General features: G+C 39.1%; 1 pseudogene; it reads left to right on the top strand.

The window, feature by feature from the left end:
• The window catches only part of LOC119918129, a 57678-nt pseudogene that overhangs the window by 36804 nt on the left and 8755 nt on the right, over positions 1-12119 (top strand).

The following is a 12119-nucleotide window of genomic DNA, read 5'->3' as shown; positions in this document are numbered from 1 at the left end:
TGTTGCCTGCCTGTCGCTGGAGCCGGTGCGGCGCGGTTGTGGCATCCCACTCTCACTATGAACTACAATCTGTAACAGGCTTATGCACACAAACATATACACACACATACACATACAGACACACTCACCCACATGCACTCAGACACATACAGTCTCACATATAGACACACACACAAACAAAGGTTCTCCCTGGTAGAATTATTCTTCATGTTTTTTCATTCAGTTATTTAAATTAATTGTTATTGTTTCAGCTCTCTCGGCGGTGCTGTGTAGTTTATTTAGGCCAGATTTTTCTCGTGTTCATTCTCTCTTAATTGTCTTCCTATGTCAGCTGTTTATTGCTGCTGTTCGGCTGGTTGTCTCTTTGTTTTTGTTTGTTGATTCCCCGTTCTCTTGTAGGTTTTTTTTGCTTTCTGCAATTGGTGTTTCCTTCTGCTATTTCCTGTTGTTTCCACCCCCCCATTCCCGTTCTCTTGCAGGTGTTGTCTCTGTGCTGTCTGTTTATGTGGTGTTTCTATTCCCCATCCCCATGTCTGTCCCTTGTCTGGCCCAGTGACAAATAAATGTGAATAAATAACAATACAGACAGAGTATGTTAATACTCTCTTGTTAAAGTAAAATCTGTCTGGCACAATATGGTATCCAGCTCCTCATACGCAGGCTGCCAGGCAAGACAGGTTTTAAAAAAATAAATAAAGAAATAAAAATAAAAATAAAGAAATGCTACATAAAATGTCTTCAACAGTCCCCTCTTTGTGACTGACAAGCCACACAAAACATTTCTCTACCCCGCATTGACAGAGTTTGTCCCGCTTTGCAACAAGTCTTAGCACTCACTAACCATAAAGTATGGATTTCACCCTGAGGAGGTCTGTCCCTGCAGGCGCACACCCCCAGAAACCTCTTTTTCCTCAATTTGGATGGAGGGAGAAGTAAAACCGGAAGTGTGCCTGTCCTCTTTTTTCCAGATTATTATTATAAGATTAAAGTCATCAAAAGTCCATTGGTGTGAAACTTATAATGTAGTGTTAACAACATTCTCAAGCAATATCATTACATTTCTTATCTATGATCTTGGAAATATCTACTTTGGAGCTTTATTACTTACATAAAATTAGAGGAACTTGATTCAAACCTATCAAAATAGAAAATGAGTCAACTTCTCATCAATAAAGGGAAATGGATCAACCTTAACGATTATTATAATATAATAAGCTGATAGTTGGCACGCACTCATTTTTCTCACCACTTAAGTCATGTAACCATGACTGATAACTGAATCATCATCTGAATAACTATATATTACAGGAGGAAAGTAGAGTTTGACACTGCTCAGGGAATATAGTCTCACTTTCTTTAACAACAGCAGATACTCAGGCACCTATCCTAAATTTAACTATTCCAAAAATTATCTAGTTACGTCACCTCTACTGGATCCGATTCCAGTCGGGATAAGACTTAATTAGACTAATTTAAGACTAAATTAGCTATAGTGCATCATGTTAGCATAATGGATGTGCACAATTTTAGGTGATTCTATAACAATTATTAGTTCCTAAATGTATCAATATTTATAATTCAAATGAGCCATTCTGGCTATAATCAGTGGATATTATGAAGAGAATATTTAAATTCTCTAATGTGTTTTGAAGTATCCTGCTATGATAGTATGGATGATGAAGTTGTTCTTACAGAGGTTGTATTTTTAAGATATCGGCCCTTGAACAGATCATTTCCTCTTAGTACAGCAGTTACACTTCTTTCCTCACAATAATCTGGCATAATTGAGCAGCTCTGTATTGTGTGGCAACTCAATAGCCTTAATTCATGTACACTGTAGATATTAATTAACAACACTTATTAACTTGCGACAGTATGTAATCATGTGCTTCTCTCTGAATCTGAGAGCGATGGAATGGATGGGAGGTGTGTTGTAGAACCATAACCTTGATTCGTTTCATCAAAGGAGCAACCCAAATCATACTAGTCAAACACTTCCTAATCTGCTTTGGTAAATTAAATCAAACATTGTAGACTAGATTAATAAGCAGGCAAACGCAGCGCTCAAACACCGGTATATCTTGGGCCAAGTGCAAGAAGGGAGGGGTTGCTTAGGCCAGTCTGGAACAAGGCAACTCCATCTCAGACGTGCAGGGTTGTGGTGGAACACGTATTTAGGCAGGAGGCAGCACCAAGTTGGGCAAAGCCCATGGCTGAGGTGAGGTGAGGGCAATGAATATGATAGGAGGGAGAAGAGTCTAGGAACAGCATCCTACTTTGGAGCTACCTGTGCGACTAAGCAGCCCTGCTACAAACCCTGGTTTACAGCAAAACTTTCTCAGACCAAGGAGGAGGCCTACAGAAGAGGGGACAGAATATAACCTATATAACTATATAACCATGCCAGAAACACGCTGACAAAGAAGGTCCAAGCAGCAAAGAAGAGCTACTCTGAAAAGCTAGAAAACAACTTTTCAGCCAGCCATCCTGCATTAGTGTGGACCAAAGTCACCCAGCTCACTGTGCCAGCCTCCACTTGTCAGGGAATCACAAAATTCTTGACCGACAGGAGATAGCAGGTGAGGCTTGGGAACATCACATCCAGCGAGAGAGGTCAAGAGACCCATCTGTCAAACTCCTGAAGTTCGCAGATGACGCAACGGTCATTAGCATCATCCAGGACAGTGACAAATCTGCATTCAGACACTAGGCTGAACAGCTGCCCTCTAGTGTGGTAACAACTTGGAGCATAATATGCTCTAAATGACAGAGGATCCCCCCACTTTTGCCCCCCAACAACAGCTCTGTGTCTGCTGTTGGAACCTTCAGGTTTCTAGGATCCACAATCTCCCAGGACCTAAAGTGGGAGCCCAACACAGACAACATCATCAAGATGGCCAGCTCAGGAAGCTCAACCCAGGACATTTCTACCAAGCCATCATTCAGTCTGTTCTCTACTGAGTCCTGCAAGTTCCAGTCAATGAAAAAAATATATAATTGAAACATGGCCACAAGGTAATTAATATGGGAACGAGATATTACCTTGTGGCCACGAGATAAGTGGATAAAAAGAGTCAGCACAATGGAGCAGCTATTTTGTTCGTCTTCATTAACGATAATGACCTTGGTCCTGTCCTGTATAGTTTATAACTACATTTTTTTAGTTTTGCTGCATAAATTTTACATCAAATTATCAGGCTGTAATATCAACTAGAGCATCCTCTGAATTCAGCACTAACCTGCTGTATTTTATGTTGTTATTTATATTGTTATATAGTAACAATAGTGCCTATTGTGTAGTGTGCAGATGCCATTACAACAGTATAGTCCTGTGATGACAGCTGTATGCTACATTTGAGATACATTTTGTCACGATCCTGTCCTGAGGTTGTCTGTGTTGCCTTCTATGTGTTTTGGTTTCTCTGTTTCTGGGTTTTGGTTCTTGATTCTGAGGTTGGGGTTTTGTATCTACTTTTTAGTTCTGCTGAGTTTAGTTCACTGGTTGTTTACTTACTGATCAGTTTGGTATCTGTTATTTAGTTTGTGCTTTGGTTTTCTGTCCTGTCTGTCTGTTATCTTATGTTCAGTCTGTACCTGTTTAATTGTGTATTCGTATCTGGTCTTGTTCTGTGTTCAGCCTGCTTGTTTCCTTGTTTAGTTTTGCCTTATGATGTTCAGTTTGTGTTCCGCATTTTGATTTGCTTCTGTCTGTTCCCCCTAATAATCCCTCTGCCTACTTGTCTACCTGTTTCCCCAGTGATCACTCTGCCTGCCTGTGTGCCTGATTAGTCCCTCGTGTCTCTCAGCTTGTTATCCCTGTGTATATATGTTTGGTGTTTCTGTCTAGTGACACATTTAGCCTAATGCATGGTGTGAAGATCATTAAACCAAAATTTCACTTTTTGCACTACCTGACCATAGCTTGTGTGTTTTGTATCTCTTATTTTATGCAATTTTACTGAGCCAAGCAGTGGGGAGAAAGACACTGAAAGATACTGCGTATGCACACAAACACGCACACAGAGGAAGAGAGCAACATTTTTTGCCAACAGGTCCCTTTGTATACAGATCATTAGTTTGTGTCACTGTGTTAACTTTGGTTGTGTTTTGTGTTACTGTTAATAAAATCTGAACCTCACTAATTTCTAAACCCTGGTTATGGCTCTGTGTCTCACCCTTTCACAAGCTGGCAGAAATACTTTTATTACAGTTTTTCTCAGTCACTTTGATACATTTCTCAGATCAGAATTGAAATTCTCAAAACTAATTGTTCAACCTCCACATCATCTTGTCACTTGTGCACATCATAAAAGCACTTTCTCATTGCTTTGATCAAATTGCAAATGACTTCACACACTGATGCAAATGATTATGTCCAACTGTCTGCTGTTTCCTACATTATCAATTGCTCATGTCATGCTGATCACAATTATCTCAGTCCTCCATACATTACTGACCGTTTTCTTAAATAAATGTTACTTCAAAAAAGTGGCAGCATTTCAAACTAGCTCAGATAATCATGAAGCAGATCTCACCTGGCAACATTCCTACCTCTCTGCACAGAAGTCTGGTTGAAAGTGTGAGTGAATGCCGTCCAACCTCCTGTCACCTTATAATTAAACTCATCCATCATAACTCATGTACTGCTTTTGAGACCACAATTTAGACTGGTTTCGTCCTTTAAGGTAGTCTTTGAGTTCAATCATTTCGATTAAAAATCTACTGAAGATTTTGGTTTTATTTTTTGTCAGATTTACAGGAGAACATCTTTTATTAATGGAAGTATTAATACCAGTGTAAAAATACTCTCTTACAAGTCAAAGTCTGCTCTTATAGGTGAAGCAGAGCGGCTGAATGAAGTTGATTCACCTTTTATCCATCTACACTGACAGCTGGACCGACACACTAAGGAATCCTACTGCCTGTTCAGGAATGAACTGAAAAATCAGCCTCAGGCTTCCTGTGAACACATTATCTTGGTTTGGAAAAGGAAAAACCAGTAAACACTGTCAACACCCTCAAGGCCATACGTCACAGTTTTTATTGCAATCTGTGTGCATCCATCACTTCAAGTATGTCTCTCAGCAGAGCTTTTTAAAAGGCGAGACACAGAAGGGTAAAAAAGTAGCAAATAAGTAAGGCTGATTGACAGGAATGTGTGTATTTTGACACACAAGACAATGACGGTACAAAGGATTCATCCCTGTGGAACATTTCATGTTTTATTGTGTTGGAACTTTGAATAAAAGTAGATTTACACTGGGGTGCTACGTTGTTTATGATAATGTGCATTTCTTTGGTCTGATAGACAAAAAGCTTAATTTTGGTCTCATCAGATCACACAACCTTCTTCCAGCTGACCTCAGAGTCTCCCACATAGCTTCTTCTAACTTCTAAGACTGTCTTTATGAAGAAGTACTAAGTAGCATTAGTACACAGGGACATCTGTAAAGACAGTGCAGACGCACTGGGACCATTCACGTGAGTTGGCCACACCCTGATGCGAGCTGGATTTACCAGTTAAAGTGGTTAAACAGTTTCTATTATTTATAGATAAAACTTTATTCAATGTATTATTATCTTGTTATATATACCCTCAAATATGCACATCCTCCTTTGCCATGGTGTCAGTCGGTAGTTTTGTCAAAAAAAAAGTCTGGAGCAAGCAAAGTATAAAAAATTATGTTCAATCAGACACACACACCAGTGACCCACACACAGCTGTCTCTTGATTTAAGTTAAAACGTTTCAACATTACTCAGAATGTAACAACAAATAAGACGGAGGTGATACAAAAAAAAGTATCTGGCAGCAGGTACAAGTACAACTTTTACACAATGGAAAACCAAAAAAAGGCGAGTAAAGTCGAGGCAAGTCGAGCTGGTATCATGCAGTGGAAAAGCGGTTTTACCGTCTCTCCCTCCCCGTATGTTCGCTTTCAGTTGTAGGCTAGGCTGTATAAAGTCACCAAAAAAACCTCCACTATCAGTGCCTTCACTGTCAAACAGCAATCCCCCCTTTCAGACCACAAGCAAATAAATGTGTTCTTCAAACTCTCAGGTCAAATACAATAGAATAGAATAGAAAAACTTTATTAATCCCCAATGGGGAAACTCAATTGCCACCAGCGTACATCACACAACCTACAGTATAAACAGAAAGGACAACCAGCATGTACAGACAAGACAAAAAAAACCTGTCACATAGTCTACATATGCAATGATGATTGCTGGGTAATATATGGGCCTATATTGTTGTCCAATCTTAAGTTTCTATTTGATCATGTGACAAGACGTGAAGAAACGCAAAACCTGACAAGACTGGCAGAGTACACCTGCAAGCAGGCAGTCACACCACTCAAACATAAAAGTGGTTGCAAGAAGAGAAAAGAGGGCCGCAAAGCTCCCAAATTAGATTCTTTCGGATTTTTACTAAAGACATTTTTGAAGGTTTGCTCAAATAGGTAAGTAGCCTACATGTGCTTTTTCAATGGATGGTGTTTTTGGTGTATGCCCCTGTTTAAAAGGCTGTTATCATTTCCCGTCATTACTAACTTCCACTCAGGGACGTCACTAGGATTGAAGGGGGGGGGGGCTTAGCCACCAAGGCATATTCTCTTCTTCTATTTCTCCTCTGTTGGACTAAAGTTAATGTAATGGTAGCTTTTAGACAAATCAAAGGAGACAACAGGAGAACAGTTCATATAGGCCAGACTGTGCTCCTGCTGAGTTCTTCTGTAGATTTGGACTTAAATGCTATCCGTCTGCTCATGGAAATGTGTGAAAAGGTAATACCGTATCTAATTCCTCTCTCTATTAGATATGTTGCAGGTCCAAATGATGCTATTTAATTACACTAATTACTGTTACTGCTCTGTAGATTGGTTCAATCAGAGTGTGATTTTGCTCTGTAGTTTGGCTTACAATAAATACTTTATTATGTAAGCTGTTGATAAGGATCCCATTTAAAGTGGCTTCTGTCAACATCCACATATTAATTTAATTTATTACAGCCAATAAATACAGAAGGTTGAGTAGATCAGAATATAGCAAATGTAATAATTAATTATTGATTGATTGATAATTATCATGAAATAATGTAGTTTAGGTTATACCTTTGTGCCAAGACCTGCCAACAAATGCCTATTGTTAGAAGAAAACAAAACACCCCACATTTCCTTGGACCTGTAGACCACTACAGACCTCAGAATCAGCTGCCCTGCCAATCTCCTGCTTCTCTTTCTCCTAAAATATCTTCAATATCCATCTGGTCAATGAATTGAAGGATACACCGGTACAATAGCATTAACAGGGACACTATGACATTAAGTTTTCACTGACAACAACATTATATGGGGACTAATATTGTTTAGAAATACTAGATATTAATGGTGTTCACACAACCTAGACTAGTGTTTTCCACAGCCAACTAAAATATCCCCTTTCCTTTCCATCAAGTAAATGCAGTTAAAGTTAAGCCAGTAACTTTAATTAACAACAACTTACAGTTTCCCTCTGTATCACTCACTATGCTGAATCAATCTTCTTACACCATTCGTGTGTGTGTGTGTGTGTGTGTGTGTGTGTGTGTGTGTGTGGTGTGTGTGTGTATAGTAACTCTCTAGGCAGCTCAGCAGAGCAGCAATGAAATGCATCCTTCCTCAGGGTCCTAGTACCCAACCTCAGAAGCGATTTAAATTATGAAACAGAGGAAACAACCAGAACAATTATTTTAAGCCAATAAATATTAATTAGAATTGTATTATTTTATTGTATTTATCAATAATCTTGCTTCTCTGTGTTGAGTACATGTCTGCACTGTAAAAAAAAAAAAAATCTAAAACTAATAATTACTTTTCATAGATCATGAAAATACATACTTGATTAAACTAAAAACACAAAAGAAGAACTTTTTTTTTTTTAGACAGAAAGCAGTGGGCTAAATAAGATATACATAAATAAACAGTGGCAACTGCTCAACCCCCATGCATAATTACTACATATGCTCTATTGTTTTGGTCTTTGGTTAAGATTAGACCAAACCCTGGGCATAACAGATTTTGTATCTTGTCATACCCCCAGTAGATTTTCCTTATTTTGAAGAAGACATTTTTGTCACCCATAAATCACCTATTTTCAGGCCCAGGGAAACGTGTTTCTAACTGGAGATCTGAATGGATGACAGGAAGTGAACCTGAAGTCACTGACCCACAGGGTGACAACCATGTTTTTGGGTTAGGGTTAGCGGGCATGTTTTTACTATTTTTAGTAACTTAGCTTGTTTCTTTCTTTTTCTTTTACCATTTTAATTAGACTTCATTCTACATCTTAAGTATCACTCAATTATTGAATTGCCTCCTTCAGTTCTCTTCACATTCACAGATCTGACGTACCTCTGCTGCAAAAAGCCATTACTAGAACCAGCTCACCTCACCTCACCTCGACTTGGCCGTGCTCCTTCTTCCATTGCAGATAGTACCCAGAGATAGTACCCCTCAATGTTGCTGGTCGTCATAGCGACACCACACACAACTGCCGCAACGTAATGTTCAATCAGACACACACACCAGTGACCCACACACAGCTGTCTCTTGATTTAAGTTAAAACGTTTCAACATTACTCAGAATGTAACAACAAATAAGACGGAGGTGATACAAAAAAAAAGTATCTGGTAGCAGGTACAAGTACAACTTTTACACAATGGAAAACCAAAAAAAGGCGAGTAAAGTCGAGGCAAGTCGAGCTGGTATCATGCAGTGGAAAAGCGGTTTTACCGTCTCTCTCTCCCCGTATGTTCGCTTTCAGTTGTAGGCTAGGCTGTATAAAGTCACCAAAAAAACCTCCACTATCAGTGCCTTCACTGTCAAAACAGCAATCCCCCCTTTCAGACCACAAGCAAATAAATGTGTTCTTCAAACTCTCAGGTCAAATACAATAGAATAGAATAGAAAAACTTTATTAATCCCCAATGGGGAAACTCAATTGCCACCAGCTGTACATCACACAACCTACAGTATAAACAGAAAGGACAACCAGCATGTACAGACAAGACAAAAAAAAACTCATTGTGTTTTCATTTAAAGCCTTTAGAACCCCGATTAGATTTTTTAAAAATGTGACCAGCTGAAGAGCTTGAAAACAAAAATCTGAAATATTCATTAAAAAATTTAATTGCTGTTGAGATAAAAGACCTTCTGAGGCGTTCAGTAGAACACTGAGGCATCTTATGTCGGCCACTAAAGGAACTAGTCAGTGTCTTAAAGACACTGTGGAGTGGATGGTCTACAAGATCCATGATATTCTTCAGTTTGGCTCTTGTTCTCTTTTCTAAAGTGACTTTGAGTGACTCAGGGAGAAGGCCAATCACAGAGCCAGCCTTTTTAATCAACTTATTGATCCTATTTTTATCCTCTACAGGACTCCCCAGCAAAGCACAGAATAAACAAGAACACTGGCTATAGTTCCTTGATAAAAGGTATAAAGCAGATTTCGCTCACATCAAAGGATCTTAATTTCCTTAGATGGGGACTGATGACGAAGGGAAATCAGTAACCTGAATAATTTAAATCCTACTTACAGAGGGGCCCCAGACAGTGTAGACAAATTCATCATGGCCTTGAACTCACCTGTTCTGATCAATGACACATCAGAATATGACCAAAATCAAAATGTCCCTGCCAGAGAAAAGAAGGCCAGTGTTGATATCATTAGGATATTTCATAAGATGGCTGTTAAAGCTGATTTCATAAAAAAAAAAAAAAAATGGAATCCCGTTAAAAGGCAAACCACAGGCAAAAGGTAACCAAACAACCTAGCAATATTAATACATATAAACTTTCAATTAGCGACAAAAAACAAAAATATACACACATGAAACTTGATAATAGTGAGATTGCCATAAATCAAAATCAGTCAAATGAATCAGTTCTGGGACATGTGTATCAGCTTAAACAAAAAGCAACCACAAGCACTGCCCATCCAAGGCTGGAGTCACGGAACAGTATTCGGAGCAATGTGTAATATGTAACGTTATGGCCTTCACATTACTTCACCAGCTAACGTGATCCATATTACTTACTATGTACCACCGGGATTATGTATTAAGTGTTAATTTTAACCTGCAAGAAAGTATGTAACGGTACAAAGCAAATGTGGAGCAATTTGTTTATACTAGCCTTGACGCAACCAGCTACATTAGCACGGATCTACCGCTGAGAGCTGCCAACTCTCACACATTCAGCGTGAGACTCACGCAATTGACACTTTTCACACGCCCTCACGTCATACAACAAATTTGTCACACATTGGAAAAATATAGCGTCGACTCGGTGCGATTATACTCCACCCAGCTGATGCGACACCGGCGGACGCTGCGACAGGAATCAAGCGAATCCACTCTTGCACAGTGAGCGGCAGATGTATAATCTGATAGGTCTCATCTATACAGTCCCAAACGGGTTCTGTGTCTGTCTGTCTGGGATTCTATCATATCAGCAGAATAATGAACAGCAGATTATAGGGCAGGGAGATTTTGAAAAATATTATGAATTGTGATTAAATGATGACGTTATTCTCAGAAAAATCTTTCTGGAGATGTCTGATTACACAGATGTGTGCAATAGATGCAAAATATTTTGAACATTCAGTCTAGGAGTTTCTAACTGAATTAAAATTAATTAATTTATCCTTGAGGTGAAAGGGTGCCACATTTAAAGAGGAAGCTCCCCAAACAAAGACACAAAGGGGAGGGAAGACTAAATCATTAAAAGAAAAAGAAATACAGAATGCTTGAAAGCCATACACCTACAGAATTATATTCTGGTATATTTTATCTTTTAAATAGTCACCTGGTGTCTGGGTTTTGTGTTTCCATTGACGTAGCCAAGATAAAAACATTTCCTCCATAAATTGATGCAGAAAAGGCAGGCATTGGTGCAGAAAATTTCAACAGAATTCAAGAAATTAAGTGTTTAATGCTAAAAATTTGCTGGGGGAGGACCACCCCACCTAAATAAGTGGCTCCTCCATTGCTAAACGAAAACCTACACTCATGCTTATTATGAACTAACCTTTAATATCCCATACATTCTCTAGAATTAAAAGAAATACAGTTTCTGATTTTGACAGATAGGCCTAGATTCTACGTGTGAGGAAGACTTCCCAGTACATAGTTAGGTTTGGTCAAAATTAAGGCTTATAATGTCTTGAGGTTGGCAAATATCCTGATCACACTGATCTGACTATGATTATTGACTTGGCTATTCATCTACACATACATGTGGCTGTGGCAAGCAAATTAAAGAGGAATGGCCCCGATCCCTGCGATGGAATATGACACAGAAGGCCTAAAATGAACCGATCTCCAACACCGAATCTCATTCCAAACTAAACTGAAAAGTTGGCAGCCCTGCACATAATACACAATAATGCACAGACCGTTCTCATCTCGGGGTGTCCATGTAACGGGTGTGGTCGGGTGTGTGAAGGATGACTCTTGAGATCACCTCTTTTCCACGATTTATTGGCTCACACATCTGCAGAACACAATGCACACATCAATTGCCCCCTGGCCTCTCTTACATTACCTCTGCTTCCCTCAGACACAACTGCGAGCTTCATGTATTCAAAATACATTACAAACACATTACTCCAACATCACATGAGTCACTCTGCTCATAGTGTACATAGTGTTCATAGAAAGCCATTAACACTGTTCAGAAAATACTAAATATTAAATGCAACAATTACATAAAAACAGTACATAGGTTTCCTTAAAACAACAGCGCCTAACAGCGACACCTGGTGGTCTGAATAAAAAGTGTGTGTGGGAGGTGACAGAGTCAACAAAAGTTACATTAATAAACAGAAGGAAAACACATACCTGCAGAACACAATGCACACATCAATTGCCCCCTGGCCTACTCTTACATTACCTCTGTCATCCATCATGATCAGTATTGATCAATAGTGCTTCCAGCGATCTGGGATCGACCACAAAAATCCTGTTCGGAGCTGCTCCTGCTGTTTCCTCGTATTTACTTTTGTGTATGTGAATACTGCAGTATCAGTATGCATAAAGGAATTTACAATGAATATACAAAATGTGCCTGTATTTGTAT

This window comes from Micropterus salmoides, unplaced genomic scaffold, assembly GCF_014851395.1.
Source record: "Micropterus salmoides isolate LMB-PRFRI ecotype aquatic unplaced genomic scaffold, ASM1485139v1 Ms_hic_scaffold_23, whole genome shotgun sequence".
Classification (NCBI taxonomy): Eukaryota; Metazoa; Chordata; class Actinopteri; order Centrarchiformes; family Centrarchidae; genus Micropterus; species Micropterus salmoides.
This window is presented reverse-complemented; position numbering and strand designations above follow the sequence as displayed.